The sequence below is a fragment of the Lissotriton helveticus genome, chromosome 2_1 (genome assembly GCF_964261635.1).
Source record: "Lissotriton helveticus chromosome 2_1, aLisHel1.1, whole genome shotgun sequence".
In the NCBI taxonomy this organism is placed as follows: domain Eukaryota; kingdom Metazoa; phylum Chordata; class Amphibia; order Caudata; family Salamandridae; genus Lissotriton; species Lissotriton helveticus.
Genome location: NC_136059.1, coordinates 1,984,267,745 through 1,984,291,833, shown reverse-complemented (window position 1 = coordinate 1,984,291,833; position 24,089 = coordinate 1,984,267,745). Strand labels below are relative to the sequence as shown.

The following is a 24,089-nucleotide window of genomic DNA, read 5'->3' as shown; positions in this document are numbered from 1 at the left end:
TGGGGAGCACTTCTCCTACACAGGCCATTTATCCACGCCAGAATCCCTGTAACTCAGGATAGCTCCACATTGTAGTACAGGTGCTCTCACCCGCACCACATCGGAGACAGGTCAGGAGGCAATCAAACCTGTATGCCAGAGACTATGGTGTGCAAAATAAACTCTGTTGAGGTGTGGATCAACCTGAGCCAGGCTGCCAGAACGCTGTCTGAGGCACTGTCAGCACCTCTGTCCAGTCTTAATTCTCCAGAGTCCCCACATCCATCTCCATTGCCGACCTAAGGGCTAAAAAACGTGTCTGGCTGGATTGAAATAAGTGCCTGGTAGTTCCTAGTGATTTTACGATCTCCCAGATATCCCATTAAGAGTTTGTTCTCTAAGGGATTAAATGTAGGGAGGTCAGTCAGAGCGGTAATGTACGGGTCAGAGCATCGGGGAGCTGAACAGATCTATGAAATTGGCTGCGGTGCAGCTGATATTCCGACTGTAGGTCCGGGAACGATTTCAGTACCGTACCCTGCATAACATCTCCCACAGTGGAGATCCCGATCAGATCCCATTTATGAAAGCCTCCTAATGCTGCCACTTGAGTGAGTATGTGGCCCATCTACAACAGTGTCCGTTCTGTCAGTCTGCCCCACCACCCCACCCGCTGAAGAGAGGAGCGTTAGACATGGTATATGACCCTCGTTGAGGGCAAAGAGGACTCCTGTCAACTTCGTACAGATAGGAGAGAATAGGAGTGTCTTCCATTGCCCACCAGATTATAAGGAGATGTGCTGAGCAGTAATATGATTAAATATCCGGAGCTGTGGTTCCCCCGCAGTATGCGGTCTGAAAAAAGTTGCTGAGGGCTATACGGGGAGTATCCCCACTCCAAAGAAACGTGGTTTGGATGGAGTAATGTCTGCAGAACCCCTAACCTGGGACCTTGTACGGGTAATCTTGTAGCTGATGCAAGACCTGGTGCGTGATACCATTTTAAAGATGGCAGACCTTCTGGTCAAAGACAGGGGCTCAACAGACTAAACTCTGATATCCTCCTGTAGGCGGGGCATGAGGAAGAAAAGAACGTCATCAGAGTATAGTGCGATTCTGTCTGAAAGCCCCGCTCCCCATTCAAAGCCGCGCACCTGTGCATCCATCTGTATCCAGACCGCCAGGGGCTCTATGCCAAATATTTCTAAATCTTCATGCTATCGTTCCTGGACATAAAGGATCCTGGAGGTGTCGTCACAGGGGTGAAGAGGTAACATCCGCAAGAAACTGGAAGGTGGGAGTGTGGGCAGGATGTGGAATCCCAGAGGGAGTCCGGGATTGTACACAAAGTAATGAATGGAACATTTTATTTGCTGTGCCGTCATATTCTGCAGTCTTAAAACAAGCGATCTGGCTTTGCTTTTATTTCTTTGATGTGGCTGGAGTGTCTCCAGAGGAATTACATCCCGGCTCATGGTGCATTCCAACTCATTATTTTGCCTGTTTACCTTGTGACGTTTTAATTGCTGGATTCTCTGTTCCCACTGACGCACACAAATGTCAACTGCTAAGAGGAATTGGTGCACCCAGTCCCTATTTCTCCAGACGTATGGCACGTCCTCGCCAGTAAATCCTTTTCACAATACTTGGAAACAAATTTCCAAGAGAGACTGGTGTTCCTGCACAATCCACGTGCTCTGCCCTCTTTCGCATTCTCAAACTCTTCCGAGGACAGACCTCTTCTTCTGCTGTTGGTGATTGGATATCTTCTTTCAAAGTGTACCATTCATATACGTAGTCACTGTTTGGTGGTACCTACACAAGCAAGCCTTTAGCTTTTACATTTAGCTTTTGTACAGTTTTTGCCACTTAAGTCTGTCTTCAGTGCCCGAGCCAGTACCAATTCTCGAAAACTAATTCTGTCTGCTTGTGCTTGCTGAGCCATTTTTCTCTAGACCAACACTACATGCCCGTGCACTCTTACTGAATCATTTTGGTTGTTGAAGAGCATCTTTGATAGCCCTACAGCTCTGATTTTCTGATTTTCCGTCTCAATAACATCACAGAAACAAGTGGCACTAAAGCAGGTCAGGTGTTCATTGCCTCACATGGTTGACTCCTAGTTTTGCATGCCCTTTCACTGGGTTATTTTCTATTCTTTCAGACACCAGCCTTGGTCACACAGCCATCCTTTGTGTAATATGCGAAGCCCTCCCTTATTTGGTCATAAAGAACTTGGAACTAAAACAAAGTAGGGTGGCGTACATCCCCTTTTATACACATTTTCCAGAAAGTAGATGTGGTTGCAATGTCTAACATTTAAAAACCGTTTCGGATTGGTTCTCTTTCAAATATAATTTTCTGGCTGTGCCTAGACACAGGTAATAGCTTACAGCACTTTGCAGGGATGCTGGCTTCAAGCGGGAGTTTCCAAAACAAGGTCAATTGAGATGTGAGATCTTTGCATCTAGCTGTCATCGGCCTTTCTGGGGCAGTAATTGAGGGCAGCCAAACTGGCAGGCTCTGCCTAGAAGCTTTCTCACTTTGTGGTCTAAATCTGTTTTGTTAATGCTTTTTCAAAATGGAATATCAACAATACAAAATTTTCCACCAACAACCATTGGCCAGTAGGGTAAGGTGATCAAGGGATAAGACACAACCAGGGAAGGCAGAGGCCAAAAGACCAAGAGGGGGTCAGACAGCATGAAAACAGGAAAGGATCTAAGAGTAGTGTAGTCGACAGCTCTGAGCAACAAATGTTACATTGTAGTCTACTCCGTAACAACAAAATGACAATTGGGGGTGGCTAAAGCCGTTCCTGATTAACGTTGACATTTGACTTTAAGCATAGAAAGAAGTACCAGTCGCTCCACTGGGGGGCTTCGGACATTAAGTCTAAGGACTTTGATCATGGTATGGGGTGATCCGGTATGCCCCGACTACTGAGCAAGCCACTGAGGATGTAACACACATACCCCCAATGGGACTGGAGGACGGCATCTGCTACAACAGGAACGGCTAAGGGAGAGCAAGCGAAGGAGAGGTATGGAGAAACAAAGACAACAACAGAGCAATAGTGTTCCCACTCTTGGGAACCAACATTTTCAAAGAACGTGGGTCCATGTTCCAGGCAGCCTGGCACCCGTCAGCAGGTTGTGGAGGAGCAGTGGAGCCCCGCAGCATGGGAAATGCATGAGTGTCCAGCTACAACAGTGTCGTCAGGGCAGTCCCGGTAGCAGAGGTCCATGTCTTCTTGTGAGAGTCAACAAGTGTTGACTGATTCAGTAGGCAGGGGCTCATTCATTTTCAGTCTCTAATGTACTCCCCTGTTACATTTGTCTCAGAAGCGCTCTCAGATGATGAAAGCTTTGCTGCTGATGGCTTCACAGTGCGTAACTGCCTTTCCAGCTTAGCGGTGGAGCGGGAGGAGGACCAAGCTTATGGTGGCGAGTCTCGTCCTCCAAGGGGAGTACAAGGCCTAGAACAGAGTGCGCCTCCTCAAGGGTGCGTATTGCATGAGTCTCTGTGTTCCAGACAAAAAGAAGTCGGAGAGGGTGTCCCCATTGGTTTTGAATCCCTTTCTCTTGTAGGAAGGCTGTAGCCGGAAGCAGTACTCTGCGCCGCTGGAGGGTGAGTGGAGAGAGATCTTGGAAGATGCTAACTTTCACGACCTCAGAAGTGATGATAGGCAGGTTCTGCACAGCTGCCATGATTATTTCTTTCTGCCTATAGGAGTGGAGGCATGTGAGGATGTCTTGAGTCACGCCTGGGGTCTTTGGCCGGTCTGCCCGCCGTGTGCGTAGGTTCCAGCAGAATGTCTTCATCCACCAGCTCTGGCGCCACTTGTCTGAAGAGCCGCATCACAGTCCTCCAGTCTCCCTGAATCTGCTTACAAGGCGCACTCCTGAAGGAGATGTTGGAGCGGTGTGACCTATTTTTAAGCTCTTTCAGGCTGTAGTATAGTCTTGTTTTCTGTCTCGCAGCTTCAACAGTTCACGTCTGTGCTCATTAAGTTACTCCTCACGTCGGTCACCGGACTGCTCCAGTGTGTCCAGTCTTTGCCCCATCCCTCCTAAGTCTTTCTGTAGCCCTTTGACGTTGGCTGCAATATTCTCTCTCAAGACCCCAAAGAGCTGTTCCCGGGAACATGCGTGTCACCTGTTCCTCAAATGATAGTGCATCAGAGTCGGGGGCTGTGTCCTGAGAGGAGGGAGTGGGTGGGGTGCCAGAGTGATTCTCTATTTTGTGGTGGGTGGGTTTGCTCAGCATTTCTTTAAAGCCTGACACCGAAGAAAGTGTTATCATGCACTGCATTTATTATGATGCATCTGAGCAAACTGAGTGCTGGAGTGTGAGTAAGTGTGCGCCCACCCCCCTAGCATTTCTTTGATGTTGGTGTCTTTCTTGGAACTGTTCATAGCCATTTTGCAGTGTGGAGCGCACCAGCTCTGCGGCAGAAGAGTATGTAGGTTGATTCTGGTTGTTTGGCGACGGGAGGCCAAGCCACATGACTGTGTTGCTGCACTGGAGGCAAAAGCTCTACGAGGAGGCTCTGATCCGGCTCGTGGGCCCCTTCTCACTCCAGGGGACCTCGATTCGCCTCTGATCGGGATAGGTTCTATGTTGCAGGACTGTCAGCATCTCAAAGCGTGAGATATAGGCCTCAGGCCTTACTCTGCCAATCTGCTCAAGGTGGGAGAGTAGTTGTCACATCCCAGGGCGCTAACACGCTGGTCTAATGCGGCATAGGCCTCAGAGTCCTTCAGGCCCAATCCACACTGTTAAGTGCCATTCAGCCCAGTCTGCCCAACACAATGCTGCCCTCACCCCCATCGGCAACAGCTGCCGGTAGAGGAGATCAACTGTGTCAACAGGCTCAGAAAGCATCTGCATCCACTTAAGGGGCTATGCGGTAGATGTCATTGTAGGCCGATTCGGACGTGCTTCCTCCGTGGCTTGTCGGTGGCAATGCTCTTGTGGCAATACTCACCTTGTCTGTCAAACCTGTGCCTACACCGGGCACCCTCCGTCCTCACCGGTCCCCATCTGCTGGGCTCAGTGGATCACAAGAGTGTGGGCTGGACCCCTGCGTTGTCTGGGCCGCTCCTGGTGTGACCACAGAGCCGTTCCACAGACTTCACCACCCATGGTGCTCTGTGGCGATTCTGGAATCAGGATTCAGTACCCCAATGCTAACAATGGTGTCTGAGGCTCCACAGCTGCGCCCAAAACACAGCCGATGGTCCTTACAGGTCTATACGGAGCAGAGCTCCATGTTAGAGCTGCTACACTGCTGCCGTCTTGACCACGCACCCTCAACTTTCACACTTTGAACTAAAGAACTGCAGTCCCAAACCTCACTCCCCCCATCTACTAAATAGCAGTGCTGAGGTTAAACTAATGAGCAGCCTTCTGCTAATAAGTTCCTCATTGTCTCCATCCTCCCTCACTTCAATGTCTTGGTCTTCAACCCTCCTCCTTCACTCCAGCCACAGGAATGCAATCCGTACTGTTGTGTGGCATTTTAAGCTCCGAGTAAATTTTCCTTGATTAATGCCCTTATATAGGTACAATTCACATTGCCCTTATATAGGCATAGAAATCAAACCCTTATTTAGGCATAGCACATGCTACTCATGGCTACTTTCACCCGTACCAAACGTCACAACGACTTCTTGGAAAACCAGCTTAAGCAGTCAGGGACTTCCCCTTGCTTGAATATTGATTTGTCCAAGAACTCAGCTACTTTACAAAGAACAACTATTCCCTAGGGGTTCTTTGCTGACGTTCATATGCCCGACTTTACGTCTAGCTATGGCATTCCTAAACCCCTTCAAGGTATAAAAAAGCCTTCACATGCTATGGCAAACTACGGTGGTTCGGAGCAGTTCGACTATCTACTTGCCCGACGCAGCTCGCTACAGCAAGTGCCGAAGGAAGCCGACTCTCCAGCTGATGCACTGATTAAGAGGCTGCCATTCTCCTGCCGAGAATCCAGCTCCAGTGTTTCCAAGCTCCCCTTGCGGTGTGTTGGGAAATCGAGTCCCAAGACAGAGATACCAGACCTCCTTCATTCTAAACACGGTATGGAGCTGATTAGAACCTAGAGAAACCTTTGGTAGATTCTTGACAAAAACAACTAAACCTATGTTACACAATACTTACTTCTTCCCTCGTACTAGACTTAGGTTAGGTACATTGGGGTAGGCGTATTTTAGAAGCACCAGTTGAGTATTTTAGTCAATGTTATTTATGTATGTATTTTTATATGGCTTAGAAACCATACAATGCTATTACAGTATTATTTCATATTACTGTTTACGCTGTACGCATTATACTTTGCAGTCTGCATAACGATTGTAGCAGTACACCTCTCTTGCATGAGAAAGAAGACTGCTCAATAAAGCCTTTTTATTGAAAACGCCCGTGTCACTATTTCTTTGCAACTCTGTAGAAACGAAGCATGCACGATTGACTTAGTGAAATACTTATCTATTGTTTCCGCGACTCTGAGAGATATATTCTTATTCTTGGGAAACAAAGTTGTCATGTTTATGCGGTTGTCAGAAACGAATCCCTTCTTGTGTATTTGAGAAAGTTTCTAGTGACCTCTGAGTCAGCTGGCACACACACAATTAAGTTTAGTATAATCGATAGAGATCTAGTCGACATAAGTCCTACGTCAAATCTATAGGATATCTTATTCCAATGCGCAGAGCCTATTGGAAATATAGGAACTACACTACATGGCGCCCAGCGTTTGGTAAGGCACTAATTTAAAGCTAGATACTAAAGTAACTCAGTCGTGCTTTTCTCAGATACCCCTTTTTTCTGTAATACTCCAATAGATGTCTGGAGTGGGTAAAGGGATAATATCCGCCAGAACCGAGTAGGACGAAAATCCTATGTATTAGTTTTTGGTTTGTTCAACGTTGAAGGATACAGTGTTCCAAAATATTGTGCACCTTATCTCTGTTTCCTTGAAACTTGCTCTGCAACTTTCATTAAACAATGTTGAATAACGGCGACAACACCGCAACCGGTGGAGCGGCAGCAGATGCAGCCGTACAAGTTTTAAACTTTACAGGTTTCCCAGAGACCGACGAGGATGCTATAAGCATTCCAGGAAATCTAAGGAAAGCCATCACTATAACACTTATAAGAAACGGCCTACCAGCAAGAGGTGGTAGGGTAGTTTTTGTGATAGAGGCACACGAATATCATCAGACAGAGGTATTCTGTTCATGGATAGTCTTCCCTGAAGCAAATTCAGGAACAAAAGTGTTTCACTTCTACAAAGAAGATGAACCACCAGAGGAATACATTCCTTTTGAGGATATTGAAATTCCATTAACATACCAAGAGCATGCGCTCTGGTTTAAAGGCGCCCTAAAACATATAAATCACATTACCAGGCTCGGTCCACTAGGTAGACCGGGAGCAACATGGCCGGTATTAGCCAGCTATACAGCACATCCTGCCATTGAAGAAATGTCAGATGAGGAACTATTAGTTCAACTCAAAGAGCTAATCATAATTTACAGACAATTGGTTCAATATGTCATGTGGACTTTTGCTGTCCAAACGGCAATAAGAATTCCGCAACACACCCCTTACCAGGGTAACACAAATAAAATTCACCACAGACTCTACATTCAGTCGTTGGTAAAATACCTGCAAACAAGAACAAATTCCGTTCTGGATAGCTCAAAAAATTACTCAAATCGAGACAGTATTTTCTGATACTACGCCTCATGAGAAACACAGAATTCTAACAATCTGTTTACCTATGGGGATCCCACCACATCTGGAGGACTGCGACACTTGGGGTACAGTCTTTGCTGCAATCTACACCAAAACACATGGTGTTCCATCTATGCCGGTAATACCAGACGTCCTGAAACAGATTCAAAATGAATACGGGGCAGAGCCTGCTTTAAATTTAGGTATGAAATTACTGAAAGATTTCAAACCGGTCTCAACAATAATATTAGCTAATATTAAAGGTGAAGCAGATGTAACTGAGCAACCTCAAGAACTAGCCAGAATAATTAAAAAATCCTATGAAGAACTAGGTAGAGACAGCTTGGGTGGGAAACCAGTTAAACCTCAACTGTCAAAGTCCTGAAAAGGTCTTTATTAAAAACACTCCTACTCCTCTTAAAAAGAAGTGGGAGAACACTAAACAAACTTCTAAAGAGCAACGTTCTCAATCCCGAGGTAGATCTCCCCAAAAGGAGCCCTCTGAAAGGAGGTATAACCTCAGGAATAGGGAAAATTTGAGAAAACCTGATAGATATCAAGATACTGATACACGTTCCTCTCGTACCTTTCAAACTCCATCACAGAAATCCGACGGTCAGAACACAAGGAAGAACTCGTGAAGTCCAAAGACGATCAACACGTTCCAAAAATAAGAAAACTCAACTCACCAAAAAGACGAAGGTTATTCTGTTTGGGAATAACCCATCCTTTTGGACCCCACTATGCTGGTCATCTGACCTGGATCCACTACCAACACCTGTCTCTAAGGTTAAAAATCTTGGGGTCCTAGTGGGCAATGAATTAAAATATAAAGAGCAAGTGAATAGGGTTATGTCATCCTGTTTTCATACACTTAGAAAGATTTTTAAAAATTACAACTTTTTGCCTTTCGATCTTCTAAAAACAGTGGTCATAGCTCAGGTTCGGGCGAGACTGGATTATTGTAATAGTCTCTATTTAGATCTGTCTAAAGGTTCTTTAAAAAAAACCTGCAAACTCTTCAAAATACTGCTGCCCGATTTCTTTTGAAAATCCCGAATTTTTATCAGTGAAAGAGTCCATTATCAAATTACATAGGTTGCCGGTGAAGCAACTTGTTATTTTTAAGACTATGTGCACGGCTTATAAGACCCTTTGTGGGCAGGGCCCTTCTTACTTTAAGAAGAATTTGAGGTGGTTTATGCCTGGCAGGACTTTTCATTTTAGCTCCGCTAGATATTTGGTGGTGCCATCTTTTAAACGCTCTTCTTGGGGCACTAGAAGGTTTTTTAGGTCCACAGCACTTCACTTGAACTGGCTTCCTCCTGAACTTAAAACAGCTGTTTCTCTTTCAGTGTTCAGGAAATCGTTGAAAACCTGTCTTTGTGTCCAGAAATAATAAGTTTCACTACCTCTTGTCTCGCTTACCACCAAGACTTCCCCAGGTAATCTTTGCTCTTAATACATTTTGAGCCAATGGTATTGGAGCACGTTCGGTGCTCACCAGTTACATTCCACAAGCACACATTAATTTTTATCATTGATCCTTCCTCAATTAAGATATTTTTTTACCCCTTCAATTAAGATTTTTTTTACCCCTTCATAGTTGCTCCCTCTCTGTCGTTGCTTGCTCATCTCCCCATTCCCCCCTTCTTCCATGCCCGACTAGTCCCCCCACTACCTCCTTTGTCGCTGCTGCTTTTGTTTTCTTTTTTTGGTACGATCCAATGGTATTGGAGCGCTCGCTCCAACTTGCCATAACGCAAATATTGGATGATGGTATTGGGGCGCTTTAAGTACTCTCCAGTTACATTCCGCAATGAAACATTAATTTTTGTTTGCTGAACCTGCTACAATTAAAGTATTTCCCCACTTCATTTTTGCTTCCTCCCGCCCTCGCTTGCCTATCTCCCATCTCCTCCTGCTTATCTGCTTGACCCATCCCCCCCTACCTCCCTCGTTGCTGCTGCTTTTCTTTTTTTTTGCATGATCTAATGATATTGGAGCGTTTGTTCCATCCTTTATCGTGCCATAGTGCTAACACCAGACCATGGTATTAGTGTGCTTTAAGAGCTCACCAGTTACATTACAGAATTACATATTCATTATCGTACGCAGGGGGAAACATAAGTGATTTGCCCAGAATTACAAAGAGTTCACCCGACCGCCGAGATTTGAATCTGGTTCCTCAGTTCCCCTGTCAGCAGCTGTGGCCGTTACACCACATCCTCGCTTCATTTCATATCTCCTAAACAAATTCTTACTATCATTTCCACATTTGTTCAGCAAGACCCTGTCAACATCGAGCAGCCAGTGGCAAAGTAACCCCTTCCATGCTCATGACGAGCTCAGCTTGTCATGCAGCACAGTGCGCGTGTGCTTATGACGAGCTGAGCTCGTCATGACCACACCCGTTTTTATTGCTGTCCAGCACAGCAGGGGAACATCGCAAGCAGCGATGAGGTTAAATTGATCTTGGCAATCCAGAGCTATTGGCCTTGTCAATGTGAATGTCTTTTAGCCATGTTTTATAGCAGCACATCTGCTGTTCAATATGGCTGAAAGTCACTGGAAAAAGGGGTATGTTTTATGTCAGGAGGGGCAGGACAATAAACTCAACAGGGGGTGGGGGAGTCAAGAGACTCTGAGTCTGCTCAACATCATGTGATTTTGTGATTTCAGGGACTTTCAGCTGTGCTGAACAGTAGGTGTGCTGCTAGACAACATGGCATTGACGAGGACAATAGCTCTGGAATTGCCGAGACCTATTGGCTTTGCCAATGCTTGTTTAATTTATTACTTGCGGGCATTTTCTTTCTAAAAAATAAAGGGATAGAAAAGGTTTCTCCTTCAAGAAGAATTTTATTTCTTAACTAGTAGCACTCACACAACTTAGGTCTTGCTTACAGACTTTACATGGATTAATGGACCTTAGGGTGGTCATTATGTGGGGTCCAAGGTTTTTCGTTTTACCCAGTTGTTTTGAATCGGTGAGGACAATGCCTCCTAGTGGTAGGAACTTGGACAGGCTCATCTACGCGACTGTGCATAGCCAGATGTGGAGAGAAGTACGCTTTTGAGATCTTTTGGCATTGAACATGGAGCCAATTTTTGTCTTGAGAAGACAAGTGGTTTTCCGTTTAGACAAATAGTCCATGGGATACTCTTGAGTGAGACTCCTATTATGAATATTATAATCGATTTTAAATAGCCTTTTTATGTGAATTTGATTTGTTGCTTCGCCTAGTCAATTGTGCGGCATAGTGGGCTTTTTTTTTAATCACTAACCTGTGGTACCTTTTCATGTGCATAAAGTTCTTTTCATTTTTTTATTTCTCTGAGATGGCATATTTACTGTTTTGTTAACTCACTTGATTGGTTATAAAAAATATAGTGAGCTGCACTTAAGTTAGAGTGAAGATTATTCAGTTGAATCTTCGAATGAGCGGGATCTTAAGCCTTCTGTGCTAGTTTTCCCTTTTGGGACCTGAGGGGTTATTGTCTGTCTGTTGTGAAAAGATGCTGCTGCGCTGATCCATTGGTTATTTTGTGTTTGATTAAGGAATGATCTGTTGACGTTTGTTACTCCCCTTCCAAATTGGCTATTTTCATTATTATTAGGTAGTTCTGATTGAGTCATATGTGTTTTCTGAATGAGTTGAGTTTCTTGATGAATTTAGCACTAGAAATCGAGGCTGGCTGTTATATCGACAGCTATTTTACTGCTTTTATTGCCATGTGTATTAACATAAGTATTAGTCTCCCATTCATGGTTCTCGAGCACCGTGGCCAGCTTAAAAAAATCCTCTATGAACGTGGTGTTGCAGCCTGGTTTATACCAGGGCTAAATTGAAGAACATTTTGATTTTTACTGAACTAATGTTTGAACCTGTAATCAAAAGATGTGTATCCGCTTCCTCCTACTCTGCATTGTCTATTGGTCCCTTTATCTTCCCACGGCCAAATATTATAACGGTTCAGAAATTGTGTTACAGGAAGTGGACATTTTGGTGTTAGGTGGCGCATTGAAAAACGTGTAAAAAGTAAAATTATTTATTTTCCATGATTAGTTTTCCTTTACGTTTTGTTTGTTTGGAGCATTTTTTAAGTCCGTGCCATAGTTCGCGCTTTATTTTAACCATGTTTACAAAATGGGTTCTCCAGTTACCACCCCAGGTTCCTTCCAATACAAGATTACGGATTGAATAACGTTTTATGATAGTCTTGTGAGTCGGATCCCAAGTGCAAATGTCTAGATTCTTCTTGCGGTTGCTTATTCTCATCAGCCCTTTTTGATGTGCACGGGTACAGTTGCCGAATGGTGATTTTAAGGTTTGCGATGGGCTTGTACTGTTCTTGCTGTCTTAGTTTCATTACGTAGTGCAGGTATGAGAGCGAGTGAAGGAGAGCTGTGTTTAGTGGCTGACTCAGACGTTCAAACTTTGTGGCGCTGTTTGAGGTTTACGATGCTGCAATGGCTAACAAAAGGTTGCTTTATAAGTGGCTTTAATGAAGAAATCACGTTATTGGCTTAGACATACTGGTAGCTTTGTAGGCCCAAACAGCGCCGAGTTCCTGTTTCAATTCACCATTGTGTGCGGGTAGATAAGCTGTAGCCGCTGACCTTCTGTGAAGGCACAATCAAAACTTTTTCATGGAGGGGGAAAACTACCCAAGGAGCATAGATGGGCCTTTTTGTGCCGTCAGTCTGCTAAAGTGAGGCTGCCAAGCCAGGGAAGCATGTGTGTCCACCGTGTAGGAAGAAGTACAGATGCTCTATGGAAAGAGAATAATGTACCTCTGTTCCTTTGTGACGAATTCGTTTCTGCATCTTGGTGTAGTTGATGCTTCACTGCTACTACAGCACATTGTAATATTACTATAATTGACAGGGCTTGCAGGACATTCCGGCTGAGGTGCCCCCTTCATGTCTACATTTAATTTTTTTTTTTTTATTGTATTTATAGGTGACCAGAATTATAACCGTAGTTCAACATCCCAGGTGATTACATCAGAGCTGTCAATATATTCTATTCAACGTTAGGACTTGTTTACAACTTAAATCTTGCTTTAGGATACATACTATCATACCCGGACACATTAAACTCTTAATGCCCCCCCTAACCCCCGAGTCATATGTAAGAAATGGGCATCTATGTAACCACGTTGGGAGCACTGGGCAGGGCGGTCCGGGTATATTTTATGCAACACTGGTGGAGTCAGGTAGGTTTGGTGGACAATGTTAATTGGGTAAGCTTAAACCTTGGATTGGAGCGAATTTGCTACACCCCCCCATGCACCCTTTTCCATTCCGATCCTGTAAGAGGTTCCTCTACTATTGCATCCCATTTACCTTGGATCGGGAGGGGTCAACAGAGATGTCCTCCCTGAGCGCCCTGTAGATGTGGGAAACTAGTCTAAGTCCTCCTGCCAAGGTCGAGATAGCCCGCAGGGGGGCTATTGTAAGCAGCTCCCGCTGAAACACCGGCCACAGCTCGCGAGCCACTGCCCGAGATATTCGAGTACTTAAGGTACTGTCCCCTGCCCAACTCGAACATGGATTCCGCTTCCTTCCTTGATGGAAATTGCTGGTTAGAGTACAAATCTCCAATCACGTGACAGCCCCCTTCGTCCATTTAGTGATGGACATGTTATGACCTATAGGTTTGAATGGTGTCACTGCCCACAGGGAGTCATCCGGGGCATAAGGCGCCCGTTTCACCACGGTTCTAATTACTGCTTCCCAGGACGCGGCCACCTGCCGAACAATGTACGGGAACAGTTCGGGCACCCTCGATCCGAGCATGAGAAGGTCGGGAAGAGGGGTCCCACGGTGAGTGCCCTTCAACAATCGCCTCTCCCAATTGTCGTGTTCGTCCAGTATTCCCTGAGGCACCCAAAGGCCACCAGGACTTGGGAGGGAAAAGCTGGAAAAGTGTGCCGCCTGACTTAGAGGTATTGCATGAGTGTTAAACCTTACATGCAGTGTAGTGTGGTGTTCATTTATTGTCCCTTTTCTTGGACATCACTCCCCAACTGAACATGTTGCATACCTTATCACAATCCTGTGTTACCCATAATCTTCAAATTTTGTATATTTCTTCGGCACCCTCTTTCCCTCATATACATATGTTTTGTTCATGCTTCTCCAGTCTGTCTCTTTTCCAATCTTCTAGCAATGGTGGCGTTCCTGCCTCCATAATCTTAGTAATATTTCTTCCTGCTATAATCTGTTACAGATTACAGAACAGTTTCCTATATTGAGTGGGGCCTCTCCATTCCTTATTCTCTAAACAAAGAGTTTTGAGCCACGTTGTGTTGTGAACGCTGTGGTTTCTTTAAGACCTCCCCGAAGGGGCTCAAGCAGAACATTCCTATTGTCTGTTGGAAGGTGCCCGCTAGACCACAGGCCCTGAGACACTCGTCTGTTCTCATTCCTCCAAATCTGAATCCGGTATTGCTTCCATCCACTCTTCCTCTTCCAGAGCACCTCGATTTACTTTCCACTGATCCATTGGTTCTTTATATAATACATTTGACGCATTGCTTAATATTTTCTTGTATTTTGAGGATATTGCCTTCTTGGGAATGGCTTTGGCCATGATTCGATCTTGCATTGGAGAGCTGGTTGTTTATTTTTCCTAGTATGTGCTGAGATGACATGGCTTAGTTGCATATACCAGAACCTCTCAGTGTCTGCCATTTTGTATTCAGAAGTAGGTGCCTCAAAGGTTTTCCCTTGTGTTCGGTCCCACAAGTCTCCCAATTTGCTTATTTCTATTAGATCCCATTTCTGGATTTTTTTTAAGGCTGTTCACTTCCCACAACAAAAACCTTTCCCAGGGGGGGTTTGTCTATTCATAGTTCTCTCCTATCCCACTTACTTAGTTGCTGCCCTCCAAGCTGTCACTACTGAGTCTGTACTCATTGGTGATCTTATTTTTCTTCCCATATATTGCGGCTGTATAGCCTTGATGCCCAAAAGCATGTCTATCAGTCCTGAGAAAGGGTTCCTCCCTAGAGACAAGGGCCAAACCCTTAATCACTACGAGTTGTTTGTCTCAATAATATGCACGGACGTCTGGGAGCGCAATGGCTTAATCATGTGTGAGTCGGACCAGCTTGTACGGTGCTATTTGTTGTAGTCTCCCATCCCATAAGATGTAGTCTATTTCCCTTTTCTACTTTCTGGAAAAATCACTCCAGAACCAAGTTTAGCATATTCTTAAGAGCCTATAAGAACTTCGGCAGTGGCACCACTTTAAATAGCACAAATCTGCGTAATAATGAAAGCAGTAATATTCACCAGCCTTTTACATCTTCCCAGAATCTGTATCAGTAAACAGTACAAGTTGTGGCTAAGAAAGTCATCTGGATCTCACTATGTAAATTCACAGATATTTAAATACCTTTTGAGTTACCAGTCACCTCTACTGGACATTGATGGATTTGAACTAGGGACCAAGTGGTCTATGGGTATATCATTGATTTCTCCCAGTTGATATGGAATCCAGAATATTTCCCAAATATTTCAGAATTTGTAAAAGTCTATCTAAGGTTATTTTATGTTGCACCACATAAAAACAACATCTTAAGCATATCCATTCGTCTGCCTCCGCGTTGCTGGTGCACCAACGCGGAGGCGGACGGACAAATGGAATAACGTAAATCTGATGACTACCGACTCAGAGGTTTTCACCCACAACAGTAAAGAAGTATCAAGAAATTTAAGAAGTGCCATACGCCCTGGACCAGGATACCAGTATTCGATACACAAAGGCACTCATGAAAGTCCTACACAGAATTTCCCAGCCCTGAGCAAGACCTTCCGAAAATCCTCTCGGTCCCCACACGAAGGTCGAAACGCGTTGGCACCCCTACACCGAGGCCAAGGGTTTCCCTGTTTGGAACTGCATAGACCTGAAAATGATCTCTATCTAAGCTGGACACCTTAGTCTCTGACTTTGACAGTTCTCCCTGACCTCCCCACATCAGAATCCCATTGTATAGAGGTCGTATAAACTAACAAGACCCAATACTTTGTAAATATAGTAGGACTACCTAAGTCAATCAGATAAAGACGAATGAATTTCATGTAATGTATGTTTTGTTTCACTGTCACTTTATACTGAACTATCTGTAAATTGTCTGTTGAAAAATCCATTGTCATGATTGTACAACATTCCTGTTGTGAAAAAGAAAACTTAAGAAGAAACAAGTAAATATTCCTTTTTAGGTCTCGCCTGGCTTTGCAACGCGAAAGCACTGTCGCCAGCGAGACCTATTGTTGTTGTTTTGCCTCCCAAGGGAGACAGGCCGGTGCACGAGCCGCTTAGGGTCTACACACACGCACACGCACGCACACACACACACACACACACACACACACACACACAGGCGCACACAGAGGCACACACACACACAGGCACACACACACACAGGCACACACAGGCACACACGCACAGGCGCACACGCACAGGCGCACACAGGCACACACAGGCACACACAGGCACACACAGGCACACACAGGCACACACAGAGGCACACAGGCACACACAGGCACACACAGGCACATACACACAGGCACACACAGGCACACACACACACAGACACACACGCCGAAGGCAGGCACACACAGATACACACACACACACACGCCGCAGGCACACACACACACACGCCGAAGGCAGGCACACACAGATACACACACACGCCGCCGCTCCCCGCCCCCCCCAAACCCCCTCCCCCCCGCTCCTGACTTCTGATGCCACCGCGGGGCTCTCCCTCAGGCATGGGAGCCCCGCGTCACCACTGCTCCTGGGCCATTCACTCCGTGGGCTTCTCGCAGAAGACTGAAGTCCCGCCCCACAACAGGCGTGACGCTCCCGAACTTCCGGTTTTGGGATGTGCACGCTCACGGCTTGTTTTTATTATAGATGGATCGGGTTAGAGTGTGGAAAGAGGCAACAACCTGATATAATCTAACGGGAGATTTTTATCGCAGCTCCGGCCCGCACCTCTCGGAGCATGGCATCTTCAAAACCAAATGAAGCCGGATTCAATTATGGCTCCGGCATCCGAGGAATAGGTGCAAGGAGAGAGATATAATCCGAGGCAGCTCGAAAACGACGCCCTCGAGATAGGGACTCAGAAACAGAATTTGTGTTTGCCATCACGCTCGTCTGCCCCCGTCCCTCAAGGAGCGCAATCGGCACAGCGAGATACGGAGTCCAATTAAAAGAAGGAACAGCCGCTCTGCCAGCCAAATCAAACGGAGTGACCAATGAAATGTGCAAACGCTGGCAAGGGATTTTTTTATTCAAGAAGTGTCTTCTTTTCTTTTAAAAAAGGACAACTTATAAGGCGCTCAAGTAGTGTATATCGCAGCTGTTGAAATGCTCTGACTGCTGAACAATTACAGACTAGCACACGCTTACAAGCAAAAACCCGCGCGCTGCAGCATTCTGAAACTAAAACTCCCCAGATACCCTTGCGAGGCAGGTCGCCATGTTGGAGGCTCCGGCAAAACTGCACATGGTGTTTCCTCGAGTCTCGGCGCCTCCCTCCTGTGATCCTCGGGCACCATGCAAGCTGCCGGGGGAGGCTGATGCCCCCAGGCCGTGTGTCGTGCGCAGGGGCTCGGTGTGAAGATGCTCTGGCTGGCCGTCCTCCTGTACCTCGGGATCATGCGCTCTGTGCGGGGCTCCTACTCCACGGACCTGTGCAGCTGGAGGGGCAGGTACGTGCTCTCTCTTGTGTGTCACCGTGTGCTCTCCCGTGTGTGTCTCACCGTGTGCTCTTGGGACGCGGAGTTTCTTTCATGTCACAGGTCTGGGGTAGCTCTGGTGGTTGGGACCCCCATTTTGAAAGAAGCTGCTTTAAGCCTATCGTGAACGCTCGGCCGGATCATGTGCAAACAGTAGGGGGGGGCGGATGGACTGTGTCCGTCTTGGGAGGGCGCGACCCCCTCTGGCCAATGCTGGTTGTGCTTTAAAACTTGGGAAGGGCGCGCATCTCCAGGGAACTTTAATACCACGGGGGACTTGTGCGAAATCAAAGGTCGTGACCCGCCTTCTGAATGCCCCCCTCACCCCGGGTTCTCAGCTCTGATGCACATGGTGTGGATTCCAAGGGGGCTGCCATTTGGGAGAGGATGGGTAGGCTGCTCGGGGTGCTGGAGGGTGGTCCATGCTGGTTGTAGTGGTGGAGGGCCGGTTTAGAGGGCTGGTTGGGTGTTCATGGGGCTGGCTTTAGGGTGGTGGCGCCGCACAGGGCGCTGACCTATGGAGGGGGCGCTGTATTTACCAATACCTTATGATTGGAGATGTGAGGGACACTTGTGCCCGGTGGTAGTGAGAGAATCCGCGGAGGCGGTCATGGAGTGTGGGGCGCATGGTTGTCACACCGGGCGCTACCAGCGCTAAGGCCGGCCCTGGGTTTCCAGGCATTGAGGCTCTGGCCGATGGAGGGGGCTGAGCTGGAAGGCCGGCCTGGGTGTCCAGGCACTGACGCTCAGGGCGATGGAGGGGGATGAGCTGGTGCCTGTCCCGAGGAGGCTGCCCTGGGTGCTGCAGCCGCGTGCCCAGTTTGAAATGATGGTGGGCAGTCCATGCAAGGGACACTTGGGTGTTTGCAATAAGTGTCCAGGCTAAAGATGCTTGCCGCTAGAGCGGGTCTACACTCGCGGAACTGCAGGGTGTCCAGCCAGGGTGCGGGGAGGCCCTTGGTACTGGAGGGCTGATCTACTCTGGTGCTGAGAGGGATATCAGGCTGGTGAGGTGTCCAGCACGGTTGCTGTGTGGGTTGTCAGGCCCATGGTACTGGAGGGTGCCAGCTCGCGGTGGTGCTGGGGGGAAGACCGGCCTGTTATAGCAGTTGGGGTGTTTGGACACGTGGGTCCTGTAGGCTAAGAGGGGGGGTAGGCTTAGGGTGCTGGAGTGGTACGGGGTGCAGGGTGTGCACGGTCAGGATGATGCGGGGTGCACACTCGCAGTGATGGCTGGGGTGGAATCTACAGCCTCAGAATGCTGCGGTGGATGCCACCCCACAGGCACTCACTGGCTCCTGGCGGGAGGTTTACATGCTCAGCATCCCTTCAGTACCGCTCAGCTCGTTTCTGTTCACGTTTTTACTGCCTGTCGGGCTTTCCTCTCGATCCAGATCCCTCCTCTCGCTCCCTCTTTCTCTGTACTAGTTACTTCATTACTCCACTCCCTCCCCTGTGACCCATGTGATGTGGATTCCGTGCTGGAGTGGGTTCAGATTTGGCCTTACATTGCTGCTTACCCATGACTTTGTTTTATACTTTATGTAACTTCATACATGATCACATCTTTTTACTCTTTTATAGTGCTAGTGTAACTTGATATTCGTTTGTAAGGCGCTGCTAATGTTGTAAGTGCCTTAACACCTTCTGGTAATGTCGGCACTATATAAAACTGCGTAAATAAATAAGTTAGTGTGAAGGGTAGGGGGTGAAACGCATGTTTCTGTAAGGCTGTCCAGGGAGAATATGCCGGGGGAGTGGCGGAGCTCGGGTTGTTGGGGGTGCTAGTTCGGGTGGTACACAGGTTGTGGAGGGTCAAGATTCAGGGTGCTTCTGGGGCTGCATGAGCCCAGGATGCTGGAATGATGTGCTCGGGCCCACAGGATGCTGGAATGATGTGCTCGGGCTAAAATGACAGAAGGTTGTACAGACTTAGGATGCTGCCGGGAAAGAGGTGCACATAGTCTTTGGGTTCTGTAGTGGGGCAGACAGTCACAGGATGGTGCTGGCAAGTGGATGAGCTCAGGATGCTGGGGGACTGGCGACGAAAGAAGAGTGCTGCAGTGGTATCCAGGCAGTCACGAATATGCTGCTGGCGTGTCTAGACTCTGGGTGTGTCCCCGTGAAGCTGCCCCCCCTGCTCCTCGTTCCGCTCGCTTTTCTGACCTCCCCACCCCCTGTTCCTCGTTCCGCACGCTTTTCTGACCCCCACCCCCCTGTTACTCGTTCCGCTCACTTTTCTGAACCTCTGTGTGTGTGTGTGTGGGGCGCTGTGTGTGTGGGGGGTGCTGTGTGTGTGTGGGGGGGCTCTCTGTGTGTGTGTGTGGGGGGCTATGTGTGTGTGGGGCTCTGTGTGTGTGTGTGGGGGGGGCTCTCTGTGAGTGGGGGGCTCTCTGTGTGTGTGGGGGGGGCTGTGTGTGTGTGTGTGGCGTTGTGTGTGTGGGGGGCGCTGTGTGTGTGGGCGCTCTGTGTGTGTGTGTGTGGGGCTCTGTGTGTGTGGGGCTCTGTGTGTGTGGGGCTCTGTGTGTGTGTGGCTCTGTGTGTGTGTGTGTGTGTGTGGGGCTCTCTGTGTGGGGCTCTCTGTGTGTGTGTGGGGGGCTCTCTGTGTGTGTGTGGGGGGGCTCTCTGTGTGTGTGTGTGTGCTGGGGGCTCTGTGTGTGGGGGGGCTCTGTGTGTGTGTGTGTGTGTGGGGCTCTGTGTGTGTGTGGGCGCTCTGTGTGTGTGTGTGGGGCTCTGTGTGTGTGTGTGTGGGGCTCTGTGTGTGTGTGTGTGGGGCTCTGTGTGTGTGTGGCTCTGTGTGTGTGTGTGTGGGGGGCTCTCTGTGTGGGGCTCTCTGTGTGTGTGTGGGGGGCTCTCTGTGTGTGTGTGGGGGGGCTCTCTGTGTGTGTGCTGGGGGCTCTGTGTGTGGGGGGGCTCTGTGTGTGTGTGTGGGGCTCTGTGTGTGTGTGTGTGTGTGGGGCTCTGTGTGTGTGTGTGTGTGGGGCTCTGTGTGTGTGTGTGTGTGGGGCTCTCTGTGTGTGAGTGGGGGGGCTCTCTGTGTGTGTGTGTGGGGGGCTCTGTGTGTGTGGGGGGGCTCTGTGTGTGTGGGGGGCTCTGTGTGTGTGTGTGGGGGGGCTCTGTGTGTGTGTGTGTGGGGGGGCTCTCTGTGTGGGTGCAAATGCAATAGGTCTCGCATTTGCGCGAGATTAAGCTATTGACATTGTAAATGACAATGCCATTTATTTATCTGTTTTCAAAACCAACACATAAATAAAAATGTTGTAATTTACAATGCCAATAGCTCTAACTTTGGCAAAGGCGAGACCTTTGCATTGTAAATGCTTGTTTGATAAAGTTACACCGTGAGTTTTGGTTTCTTCAAACCAATGATTGTATGATGGCTCCTACAATTTCCTCTGATAATCAAAACTTATTAAATGTACTTGTCTAACCGAAAATTCACCTGCAGATGAAAGATAATCTGAGGCATAAAATAGAATTGAGCATAGATGGTCCAAGAGGTATATGTTTTTTGCTCAGATTACTATTTACAGCACTAAATAATGGATAAAGGAAATTTTCAATCCACGTCCCAACTATCTGGGGGTCAGTTCACAGAGATAAAATGTCAGAAGCAGGCAGTATGCTGGGACATGTACAACACAGGACCTGTTCCTACGGTGAGTGTACTCCTCCTAATCCTGGCCAACCAATAACATTATTTAGTTGGAGCAGCGGCTATCAATTTAGCCATCTTATCTTACTAGATCAGGGTCACCCTTTCACAATTAGAACATCAATTAAAAATTGGTTGCGCTGTTTTCACTGTGACTCCTCTCTTTCTCAACCCTCCCGTCCCCCAAAGGACTATCTGGAGTGGAAGGAGAGAAGAGATGGACAGAAAAAAGTGTGGGAAGGAAGTGATGGAGCCTCACGGGAGTAACACCATGGAGGCTAGCAGGATGGTACTCGCCTGCTACCTAGGTTCTCATCTTCAGCATCCACCACTCCAAACAAAAGTGATAGTGTACAAAGAAAAAGGAGAAAAGTGTAGGTGCTAGGGAGACCGTGACTGTCAGTGCACCAAGACTGGTGTACTGCAGGTCTGGACCCAAAGTGAGGAGAAATGTGTCAATACCATTGGCACATTAATCCTATAATTATAATACCGAGCTAGATCACACTAGCCAAATGTACTTTATTCTGTGCTGTGTGTCTGCTCTATTTAAAAAGCCGACATGTTTCGTTGCCCCTTGAAAAACTTACGGCAACTTCTTCAGGGCGTGGGTCTGTCACTCCACCCTGCACCAAATTTGATATATGTGCCTGTGAACATCATAAAGGAAAACAGCGCAACCATATCAGTAGGCACAGATTGTCTTAGTTATTCCAATGGATAAAAATATATGTATATGTGGTTCTCCCATGCTAGTGTATCACGATTGATTTACTGTTTCTCAGCACTCGACAGGCATACCTATACCTCGAGATTGGATATGCTTCTGTCACTGTTTTACTGTTTTTGCCCCTCGTGCTGCCGCCGTCAGCCTGTAAAAACATATAGCAAAGAGGATTATCTCCGAATACTTATAACTTCCAACATGGAGCCTCATCTCTTGCTCTATTGTTGCCTGTCATGTCCTCTTTCTTGTAAGCTCTTGCAGGCATTCATGCCCTCTATTTTATAACGTTTGCCTGCCGCTACATGTAACGCATTCAAAATACTTCAAACTTTGACAAACGTGTAGTTTGTCTGTTTAAAACTGGCTTTCTAGCTCCCTCCTTATTCTCGCCACCATTAGCGTTTCGAAACTGTTAACGGTGCCACACTCATTCTCGATGTCACTTCACACCACATACGCATACACACTCTTACCAGGACCTCACGTGTTGCAGAGCGTTGTCTTAGCACTGTCCGGCTCCCGGGCTGGACTGTGATTTAAAACTCCATTGGGCTTACCTCTTCCTCACGTTGGTCACGTGGTCGCGGGTGTTGCTTGTCTAGGTAGTGTGGAAACTATGGGCGCCGTCTTGTAGCGTATCGCTGTTCTATTCTAGCATCACATCTAAGATGAAAGTGTGCAATCAGCCCACTATCTAGCCTTAAGTTCGGACTATACTTTATACAATGAGACCTTATATACAGTATGTAGTGCGGCTGTGTGTTTTATTAAAAACTATTATGATACTACAAGAGTAACCGCACTTTCTTTTATTTACACATTCGGATGTTCATCGTGGTATCTGATGTTGTTACCACCTAGTTGAGTTCTCGTGATGTAATTAAATGTACTTGTCTAACCAAAATTCACCTGCAGATGAAAGATAATCTGAGGCTTAAAATAGAATAGAGCATTGATGGTCCAAGAGGTATATGTTTTTTTCTCAGATTACTATTTACAGCACTAAATAATGGCTAAAGGAAATTTTCAATCCACGCCCCAACTATCTGGGGGTCAGTTCACAGAGATAAAAAGTCAGAAGCAGGCCGTATGCTGGGACTTCACTGCTACTTAGTTTTAGCAGATTTTGACTAAAATCAAGTAGTCCTGTAAGATGTGATGCACTTCTCCACAGCAGGGTTAGGTTTCTAATTTCTGCCCGTGATTGCCTTCCGGTGTAGATTAGTAAAAAAAAATAGTTTGGGAAAGGAAAAGTATGTACTTTTGCTACTGTATTTTGTTTGTGTCATATCAGTGTTTGGGTTTCTTATGGAAAGCCCCATTGAATTAGCCAGTGTGCAGATGTTTAAGTTTAGAAGTAAAAACGTTTTCTTCGGATTGATGTGAGAGCTGAATTTAGGGCGGACCCCTACTGCACGATATACGATGGAGTTACATTTCTTGTAGTTTGATGTAGTCTTACATAATACTCTCCGTCATCCCACACTTACGGGAATTGTTGCCACTTTGTGGTGAGGATTGAAACTTCATCCTAAACTGGAAACAAATCTTTTACCCTGCGGGTGCTGTACATGTCTGTAGACCTGGACACATTTGTATTATGCGAATGCACTCTGGCATTAATTCACATAATGGATTTTGCATAAAAGTGTTTATTTTTTGCAGATGGAGACTGGTTTGAGCAGATAATGTCGTAGACACTGTGGGACTGTGCGCCTGCCACTACTACGTGTGGCACAAACAACGTTTCCGCGTTGCGTTTCTCATGCGACTTAGGTGCTCGGAGGCATATCTAGCTCACGTATTTCACCCAAGCGTATTTGTCACAATACGCCTACTTTGCAAAAAAATTACAGGTAATTTGTGTAGAAAATATTTTCGCAATATCAGCCAAATTTGTATGCCACTGGTTGCCCTCAAAGTGTAATCTGCACAACGCAATCTTCTCTTCCAGTGTAAGGAAGGGGCTTCCCTCTTGAATGCTCTGTCCTTTTACAGATTTTACCAACATTGGATGCCTCCTTTGTGTGCAGCAGCAGTTAAAACGCTGGGAAGCTTAACCATATTGGCTTTTCTTCAAAATGTACACTAAATGAGGCAGGCAGCGCTATAAAGCGGAATCACATTACTTTCCTCAGTCTCCATCATCTGGCTACTTGTTCTCCAGTCTCTGCTGTACTTGCTCGAAAGATCCTCCTAAGTGTTTTTGACAAATCCTC

At 46.8% G+C, this 24,089-nt stretch overlaps 1 protein-coding gene across 2 annotated transcripts in view; it reads left to right on the top strand.

The window, feature by feature from the left end:
* Nucleotides 1-24,089, top strand: part of FBXW7 (F-box and WD repeat domain containing 7) — a 728,515-nt gene that overhangs the window by 66,868 nt on the left and 637,558 nt on the right. Inside the window, exon 1 of one of the 2 annotated variants that reach the window (XM_078676926.1) lies at nt 23,709-23,726. The exons of the other annotated variant lie outside the window; for it this stretch is intronic. The gene's annotated coding sequence lies outside the window, so the exon portion shown is untranslated. Of the gene's footprint in view, nt 1-23,708; nt 23,727-24,089 lie in introns of those variants that run through there. 2 annotated transcript variants of the gene reach the window in all.